This window comes from Lepus europaeus, chromosome 3 (assembly GCF_033115175.1).
Source record: "Lepus europaeus isolate LE1 chromosome 3, mLepTim1.pri, whole genome shotgun sequence".
Taxonomy (NCBI): domain Eukaryota; kingdom Metazoa; phylum Chordata; class Mammalia; order Lagomorpha; family Leporidae; genus Lepus; species Lepus europaeus.
This window is the reverse complement of record NC_084829.1, coordinates 52,864,568-52,873,452: the sequence shown is the minus strand read 5'-3', so window position 1 is coordinate 52,873,452 and position 8,885 is coordinate 52,864,568. Positions and strand designations below refer to the sequence as shown.

The following is an 8,885-nucleotide window of genomic DNA, read 5'->3' as shown; positions in this document are numbered from 1 at the left end:
ACTTGTATAACTTAAATAAAATGTTATTGAAAATGAAATAAAAAACAGAAAAAGAAAAATACCTCTAAGATAAAATGAAAATTAAGCATTTATAAAATTATCATATCAAAGTCTGGACTCTCCTACAAGGAATTATTTCAAGAATAACTTGATAGGAAAAAAAGCAAAACAAAAAATAACCAGTCAGCAAAACACATCTAATGTTAGTTCTGCCATACTAAAACTTAAAGGAAGGATTAAGAAATTTCTACAACTTTATATTTTACATATAGGTCTTCATTGTACCTGAGCACTTACAAGGCACATTTTTAACAGTGCTTGTCTCAAAAAACAGTATAATTGGTAATCAGATTCAGCAACAGTCAACACATCTCAAATTAGTTTAGCCACTATAGCAAGGGAACGCTGTCTGAGAATGGCCAAGGTTGTCTAAGGGAAATAAAGTTTCCTGATGTTCAAAAGACAGACACAAATTGTGTTTTCCCTTTCAAACAGGTGATGTTTATTCAAGGAATCTTATCAATATCGAAAGAAATATAAAAACATAAAAACCACATGTGCTAGTGATGGAGCTACCATGCTGTCTGGTGGGGTCTAGTGTGAGTTTACAAGGATTTGCAGAAATGGAAGAATCCCAATCATTCCTAGTGATTGAGACAATCAGGACTAAATTTTAATGAATCAGAAAGTGAAATATTAGGAGAAAGACTTTCAATAGGTTTAAGATTTGAGAGCAAATTTCTAGTAAAAGGGATTGACCATGATCTGGAAGTAGGAGGCACGATGCCAACTGGAATGTTTGTGAGAGTTGTGGATTCAGAGAGGACTTTTTCTAAAATAGCACACTCATAGAAGAAACTTTTCTTCTGAGGAGGTAATTGATAAATTTTCTAGGGCATCGTCTCTGTTCTTCATGTGTTCCTGGGTGATCTGGTATTCAATCCAGACAGTAAGTAATAGGAGATCCAAGGGGGTGGTATGTTATCCCTATGTTTATCATAAGTACCTGGGAGAGATGACAGTGATGGATATGACAGGGATGAAGATGGTAATGCCAGCACCAGTAATGGAAGTAGTGGAGATGGTGCAACAGATGGTGCTGTTGAAGACTCAAACTCTCCTGGATCATTATTTGTTGAAGTTTCCTTGTCAAGAGTAAGAGTAATAGTGGAATAGGGGTTCCATTGTTAGATGTGCCAAAACATTAGTAAAATAAGCAGAAAGTAAAATAATTACATATCATATGAACAAAAAGAAACTTTGCATAAACCCTTCTGATTCTCTTCAACCAAGTATTTTATGGAAGTTTTTTTTAAAAAAAGACTTCATAACATAGAGCAGAGGCTGGCACTATAACATAGTAGGTAAAGCAACTGCCTGCAGTGCTGGCATCCCATATGGGCACTGGTTCAAGTCCCAGCTGCTCCACTTCCCATCCAGCTCTCTGCTATGGCCGGGGAAAGCAGTACAAGATGGCCCATGTGCTTGGGCACTTGCACCCACATGGGAGATCTGGAAGAAGCTCCTGGCTCCTGGCTTCAGATCAGCATAATTCCAGCCATTGTGGCCATCTAGGAAGTGAACCAATGGATGGAAGATATCTCTCTCTCTCTCCCTCTCTCTCTCTGCCTCTGCCTCTCTTATAACTCTGCCTTTCAAATAAATAAATCTTAAAAAAATAATATAGGGCAACATTGCAAAAGTACATAATAAAAGTGAAAAAACATAAATAAAATCACAAACAAGTAGCAACATGTAAATATAGTGGAGCCAAGATAAGCAGAAGTGAATCTACTACTGATGGGAAGGACATACACATCACTGGGAAGGACACACAGATTGAAGTCAAAATAGCAGTCATTACATATGATATAAACCTAAAACAGATCACCTTCCTCCTAATGATAAACAGTATCAGAGATCTTAATCATTTCCAATTTTCCTTCTTCTGTGGTAGACCAATGAATATTCCCTAAAACTTGATTAAAATTGCTTTTTTTTATTAAACTTTTATTTAATGAATATAAATTTCCAAAGTATAGCTTATGGGTTACAATGGCTTCCCCCCTCCCATAACTTCCCTCCCGCCCGCAACCCTCCCCTTTCCCGCTCCCTTTCCCCTTCCATTCATGTAAAGATTCATTTTCAATTCTCTTTATATACAGAAGATCAGTTTAGTATATATTAGGTAAAGATTTCAACATTTTGCCCATATAGCAACATAAAGTGAAAAAACTACCATTGGATTACTAATTATAGCATTAAGTAGCAATGTACAGCAAATTAAAGACAGAGATCCTACATAATTTTTTTTCAAATTAATTAATTTTCTATGCCATTTCCTTTTTAACACCAGGTTGTTTTTTTTTTTTCATTTCCAATTCTCTTTCTATACAGAAGATCACTTCAGTATATAATTAGTAAAGACCTCATCAGTTTGTGCCCACACAGAAACGCAAAGTATAAAAATACTGTTTCAGTACTAGTTATAGCATCACTTCGCTTTAGACGACACATTAGGGACAGATCCCACATGGGGTGTAAGTACACAGTGACTCCTGTTGCTGATTTAACAATTTGACACTCCTGTTCATGGCGTCAGTAATCTCCCTAGGCTCTAGTCATGAGTTGCCATGGCTATGGAAGCCTTTAGAGTTCGCTGACTTTGATCTTATTCCGATAGGGTCATAGTCAAAGTGGAAGTTCTCTCCTCCCTTCGGAGAAGGGTACCTCCTTCTTTGATGGCCCCGTTCTTTCCACTGGGATCTCACTCACAGAGATCACTCATTTAGGTCTTTTTTTTTTTCCATGATATCTTGGCTTTCCATGCCTTCTATACTCTCATGGGCTCTTCCGCCAGATCCGAATGCCTTGAGGACTGATTCTGAGGCCAGAGTGTTGTTTAGGACATCTGCCATTCTATGAGTCTGTGTGTATCCCGCTTCCCATATTGGATCTTTTTCTCCCTTTTTGATTCTATCAGTTAGTATTAGCAGATACTTGTCTTGTTTGTGTGATCTCTTTGACTCTTAGACCTATCAGAGCTATCAATTGTGAGCTGAAATTGATCACTTGGACTAGTGCGATGGCATTGGTACATGCCATCTTGATGGGATCGTGTTGGAATCCCCTGGCACATTTCTAACTCCACCATTTGCGGCCAGTCCGATTGAGCATGTTCCAAATTGTTCATCTCCTCCCTCTCTTTTTCCACTCTTAAATTTAACAGGGATCACTTTTCAGTTAAAATTTAAACACCTAAGAATAATTGTGTGTTAATTACTGAGTTCAACCAATAGTACTAGAACAACAACAACAACAACAAATACTAAAAAGGATAAAGTATTACATTGTACATCTAAAGTCAGGACAGGAGCTGATCAATTCATTGTTGCTTATAGTGTCCATTTCACTTAACAGGTTTCCCCTTTGGCGCTCAGTTGTCATCGATCAGGGAAAACAAATGATATTTTTCTCTTTGGGACTGGCTTAATTCACTCAGCATGATGTTTTCCAGATTGCTCCATCTTGTTGCAAATGACTGGGTTTCATTGTTTCTTACTGCTGTATAGTATTCTATGGAGTACATGCCCCATAATTTCTTTATCCAGTCTACTGTTGATGGGCATTTGGGTTGGTTCCAGGTCTTAACTATTGTGAATTGAGCTGCAATAAACATTAATGTGCAGATGGCTTTTTTATTTGCCAAATTAATTTCCTTTGGGTAAATTCCAAGGAGTGGGATGGCTGGGTTGTATGGTAGGGTTATGTTCAGGTTTCTGAGGAATCTCCAGACAGACTTCCATAGTGGCTTAACCAGTTTGCATTCCCACCAACAGTGGGTTAGTGTCCCTTTTTCCCCACATCCTCTCCAGCATCTGTTGTTGGTAGATTTCTGAATGTGAGCCATTCTCACCGGGGTGAGATGGAACCTCATTGTGGTTTTGATTTGCATTTCTCTGATTGCTAGTGATCTTGAACATTTTTTCATGTGTCTGTTGGCCATTTGGATTTCCTCTTTCGAAAAATGTCTATTGAGGTCCTTGGCCCATCTCTGAAGTGGGTTGTTTGTTTTGTTGTTGTGGATTTTCTTGATTTCTTTGTAGATTCTGGTTATCAATCCTTTATCTGTAGTATAGTTTGCAAATATTTTTTCCCATTCTGTTGGTTGCCTCTTCACTTTCCTGACTGTTTCTTTTGAAGTACAGAAACTTCTCAATTTGATGCAATCCCAAATGTTAATTTTGGTTTTGACTGCCTGTGCTGTTGGAGTATTTTCCAGGAAGTCTTTGCCTGTGCCTATATCTTGCAGGGTTTCTCCAATGCTCTCTAATAATTTGATGGTTTCGGGTCGTAGATTTAAGTCTTTAATCCATGTTTAGCTACAAAAACAATCAAATACCTTGGAATAAACTTAACCAAAGACGTTAAAGATCTCTATGATGAAAACTACAAAACCTTACAGAAAGAAATAGAAGAGGATACCAAAAAGTGGAGAAATCTTCCATGCTCATGGATTGGAAGAATCAATATCATCAAAATGTCTATTCTCCCAAAAGCAATTTATACATTCAATGCAATACCCATCAAGATCCCGAAGACCTTCTTCTCAGATCTGGAAAAAATGATGCTGAAATTCATATGGAGACACAGAAGACCTTGAATAGCCAAAGCAATCCTGTACAACAAAAACAAAGCCGGAGGCATCACAATACCTGATTTCAGGACATACTAAAGGGCAGTTGTTATCAAAACAGCATGGTACTGGTACAGAAACAGATGGATAGACCAATGGAACAGAATAGAAACACCAGAAATCAATCCAAACATCTACAGCCAACTTATATTTGACCAAAGATCCAAATCTAATCCCTGGAATAAGGACAGTCTATTCAATAAATGGTGCTGGGAAAATTGGATTTCCACGTGCAAAAGCTTGAAGCAAGACCCATACCTATCACCTTACATAAAATTGCTTCTTGTTGTAGAGTTATCAGGGTTACTACTTCATTTATGGATTTTGGAGTAAAGTATATTTCCACATGGTTTGACAGGAAAAAATTTGAGTCAACTTAGCATATCTGAATTATTAAATGTATTTAGAGAAATCTGCTATGTCCAAATCTATGGTTTAAGGAATAAATATTTCCATACTTCCTCATATCATGTTTTAATATTTATATCCCTTGTCAACTTTAACTATAATTTAAGCAATTTATCGATTCAGTGAATCCTGAGGTAGTTAGGTTATATGATAAACAGAAGTTCCAAAATATGTCTTGTGATTAGGAGCATTGTTTAAACTCTAGCTCTAAAGTGTGTTTCCTGATCAGACTCAATGACAGATCTGCCAAAACGAGCTCCCCATGACTCTCCAGTTTTCACTAGTGTTAGATACCTTAGTTTGCTTGCATAGAAATGTGATGCACCCCTTTCCTCAGCTGCCGCCAAGGTGCTTGGTTCTTCCGAGGAAGCTAAGGCCGCGTTGGGGTGAGGCCCTCACTTCATCCGGCGCCTAGCACCGCGCCCGGCAGCGCCAGCCCGCCAGCCCCGCACCATGGCCTCCGTCTCGGAGCTCGCCTGCATTTACTCCGCCCTGATCCTACATGACGAGGAGGTGACCGTCACGGAGGACAAGATCAACGCCCTCATTAAAGTAGCCGGCGTCAACGTGGAGCCCTTCTGGTCTGGCTTGTTCGCGAAGGCGCTGGCCAATGTCAACATTGGGAGCCTCATCTGCAATGTAGGGGCCGGGGCCCTTCTCCAGCCGCCGGCGCCGCCCCGGCAGGAGGCCCCGCACCTGAGGCCGCCGCCGCCCCAGCTGAGGAGAAGAAGGTGGAAGCCAAGAAAGAAGAATCTGAGGAGTCTGATGACGACATGTGCTTCGGGCTTTTTGACTGAGCATTTCCTTGTTCAATAAAGAGCTCAACTCCAGGAAGGAAGGAAGGAAGGAAGGAAGGGAGGGAGGGAGGGAGGGAGGGAGGGAGGGAGGGAGGGAGGAAGGAGATGCCCAAACCCGAATAGGTATCAATTATAGTGCAGCAAAATAGAACACTGTTATTAACAGTAAAGGGCCTATGTAAATTATATTTGGTTCCTGGGAACATTCTTAATCAGTTAACCCTTTCTGTTCATATAAGCATGAAACCCTCAGGCAGCTTTTGCAATGGCTTATCATCTATTTAATTTCCTGTAGTCTATTTCTCTGTATGAGCCAATTATACATATGATATATGCCTCTGTGTCTGATTATTGATCTCTCAAATAAAAGGTTCCTTCCAATAATAGTTTGTAAACTATTATTCATTATTTGTATCTTAGGAACTTGAGCTTGTCTAGTAAGTGCAACTATGGGATTATTAAAAACACACATATTACTATTAAACTTTGGCTGAGCTGAGACATATGGAGGCCTCAAATAATTATTCCAGAAGTTTCTAAGTTTTTTCCATTAATCTTCTAGTTATTTTTTGACCATTTACCAAGGGCTTATGCCATTGATTAATTGTCAAAAAAGCCAGAAAAATATGAATTTGACTTTGGTCTTCTTGCAAAGAATGCCTCATGGCCAACAAACTAGTATATATCTCAGCATGTTGGGCACTTTTGAACCTACTGTACTCCACCAGGGTACAATTATCCAAGGGGCAAAAAGCAGCTGATTTTCAAGACAGTAGTCCAGAGGTCATGGAGGCTGATTAATCTATAAATTGGGCATTGTTCAGTTAATGCAACTAGGATAGACCTCCTTTGCCAATTTTATGACATTGGATTTGCTTCACCCTTAGACTTTCCAATAAACAGACCAAGAACCCTGAGGACAGGTCCTTCATCAATTGTCTTAGCTGACCATCTACCTTTAATCTCTGTGCTGTGTGCACACAGTTGGCATATGGAGAATACAAATGGGATAATGCCTGACTGCAGAGGTGCCTTTGGATAGTTAGGTATATTTCTTGCTTCTTGGAAGAGGCTTTCTTTCTTAAAATATAGCTAGTTGAATGTATTTGGTAATACACAGACTATACATTTTACATTACCTCATTGTTTTGAAAAATGGATTTTTAGAAAGCATATTTACCTTTCTTTTAAAGTAAATTGTCTGCTTAATTTTTGGAATAGTTCCTTAAAAGTTTTAAAGCAGAAATTTAGGAGCCTGAAGCTCTCTAAGTATGGTAAAAGGTTTTTAACTCATATTCATCTTGTTTGGGAGGCAGAGTAGAGATGGGCTGTAAAGAAACAAAAGAAATTCATTGCAGAAAGATCATTTTAGAGCAAATTAATGATGGTGGGAAAATTGCTAATTTGTTTGTTTATCTCCCTGGAAGAAATAGGAAGTGTGACAAGCAGTATAGTTTTAAAGGCTGATTTTAGTAACTTTTCATTATTAAAAAAAAAAGTTTGCAGCCGGCGCCATGGCTCACTTGGTTAATCCTCTGCCTGCGGCACCAGCATCCCATAAGGGCACCGGGTTCTAGTCCCAGTTGCTCCTCTTCCAGTCCAGCTCTCTGCTGTGGCCTGGGAAGGCAGTGGAGGATGGCCCAGGTGCTTGGGTCCCTGCACCCGCATGGGAGACCAGGAAGAAGCACCTGACTCCTGGCTTCAGATCAGCATAGCTTGTATAGGTAACAGTATTGCATCATTTCTAAATAAATGTAAAGTACAGACTTTTCTTTCAGTATTTCCCCCTAATCCTTCAGAAGAGCTTTACTGATATAATTTTATGGTTTCACTTTTATGATAGTAACCTGTGTCTTGGATCAATAACAAATACTTAAAGTAACCATAAAGATATAATTTACATTATGTATATACAGGACTGAGTTAACGTAAGGCTGTCAACCTATTTGCCCCAGAAATTAATGAAATTCCCATTATTCTCTTAGGTTGTAATTTGATTAGAAAAGAACCATCTAGTGTCTTGATTAAACTTTTGTTATTCTATATTTTTATTATCCCAATCACCAAATTGCTTTCTTATTTAACACTGGAGATAGTTGAAGGGGTTGCTACATATGGTTGGACTTAATTTTATTTTTAATAGTTTTTTCATTGATTTATTATTTCAAAGGGATCATTCTTTCCAAAGAGTTATCAGCAGAGTACTGGGAATGTCTTTGCTGAGACCCCCTAATGTAGTCCTCGTGTTGTTTAGCCTAAATTTGAGTTTTATTTAGGCATTGTCCTTGTTGCATTTGGTTATACTTAATAAATCATCTTCAGGTTTTTAAAATAAGTCAGATACTGGTCTAGACCACATCCTGTATAACCTGGTTTCTTCACACAGGGCATCAAAGGACTCACTTGGTTGGAGTGATAAAGTCTCAAGTCACCTTCCAGGAATCTCTTTTGAACTAATTTATAGCTGGGATGTTTTGTTTTATTCTATACTCATCTATAGAGCTAATAGTCTTCAACTTACTGAAAATTTAGGCTCACTTTGCTTTTAGACGATGTTTCCTATATTGTCCAATGTATCAAACAAGGCTAACTGGTTTAACATCACTACAAGATACTGAAAAACATTACACTTAGTGAAATAAGCCAGTCCCAAAGACAAATAAACTCTTTTCTCTGATAGTAGTGAAAATAGAATATATTAAAACAGTGGTGAAGTGGGGCAAGATGGCAGAATAGGAAGGGAGCACACTGATAGTCCGGGGAGAGACAGTTTAATAAAAGTGGAGATACTGCAGGGTCAAGGAAGAGTAGGGGAAGAAAAAACAGAGGAAACTCTTCTGGAACTAGTGATTCACAGTGGACCTGCGTGAAGAGCGTGGGAGCCCAAGTTCGGGACACCAGCGGCAGACTCAACACACCAGCGCTGGAACGCGAGGTGAGCCGAACCTCAATAGCCCGAGACACCAGCGGGAAAGCGGAAAGAG

The 8,885-nt window shown here is 39.0% G+C and overlaps 1 pseudogene; it reads left to right on the top strand.

Annotated features, from left to right (window-relative positions):
- Nucleotides 1-5,445: 5,445 nt before the first annotated feature.
- On the top strand, nucleotides 5,446-5,933 carry LOC133756922 (large ribosomal subunit protein P1-like; annotated as a pseudogene).
- Nucleotides 5,934-8,885: the final 2,952 nt, after the last annotated feature.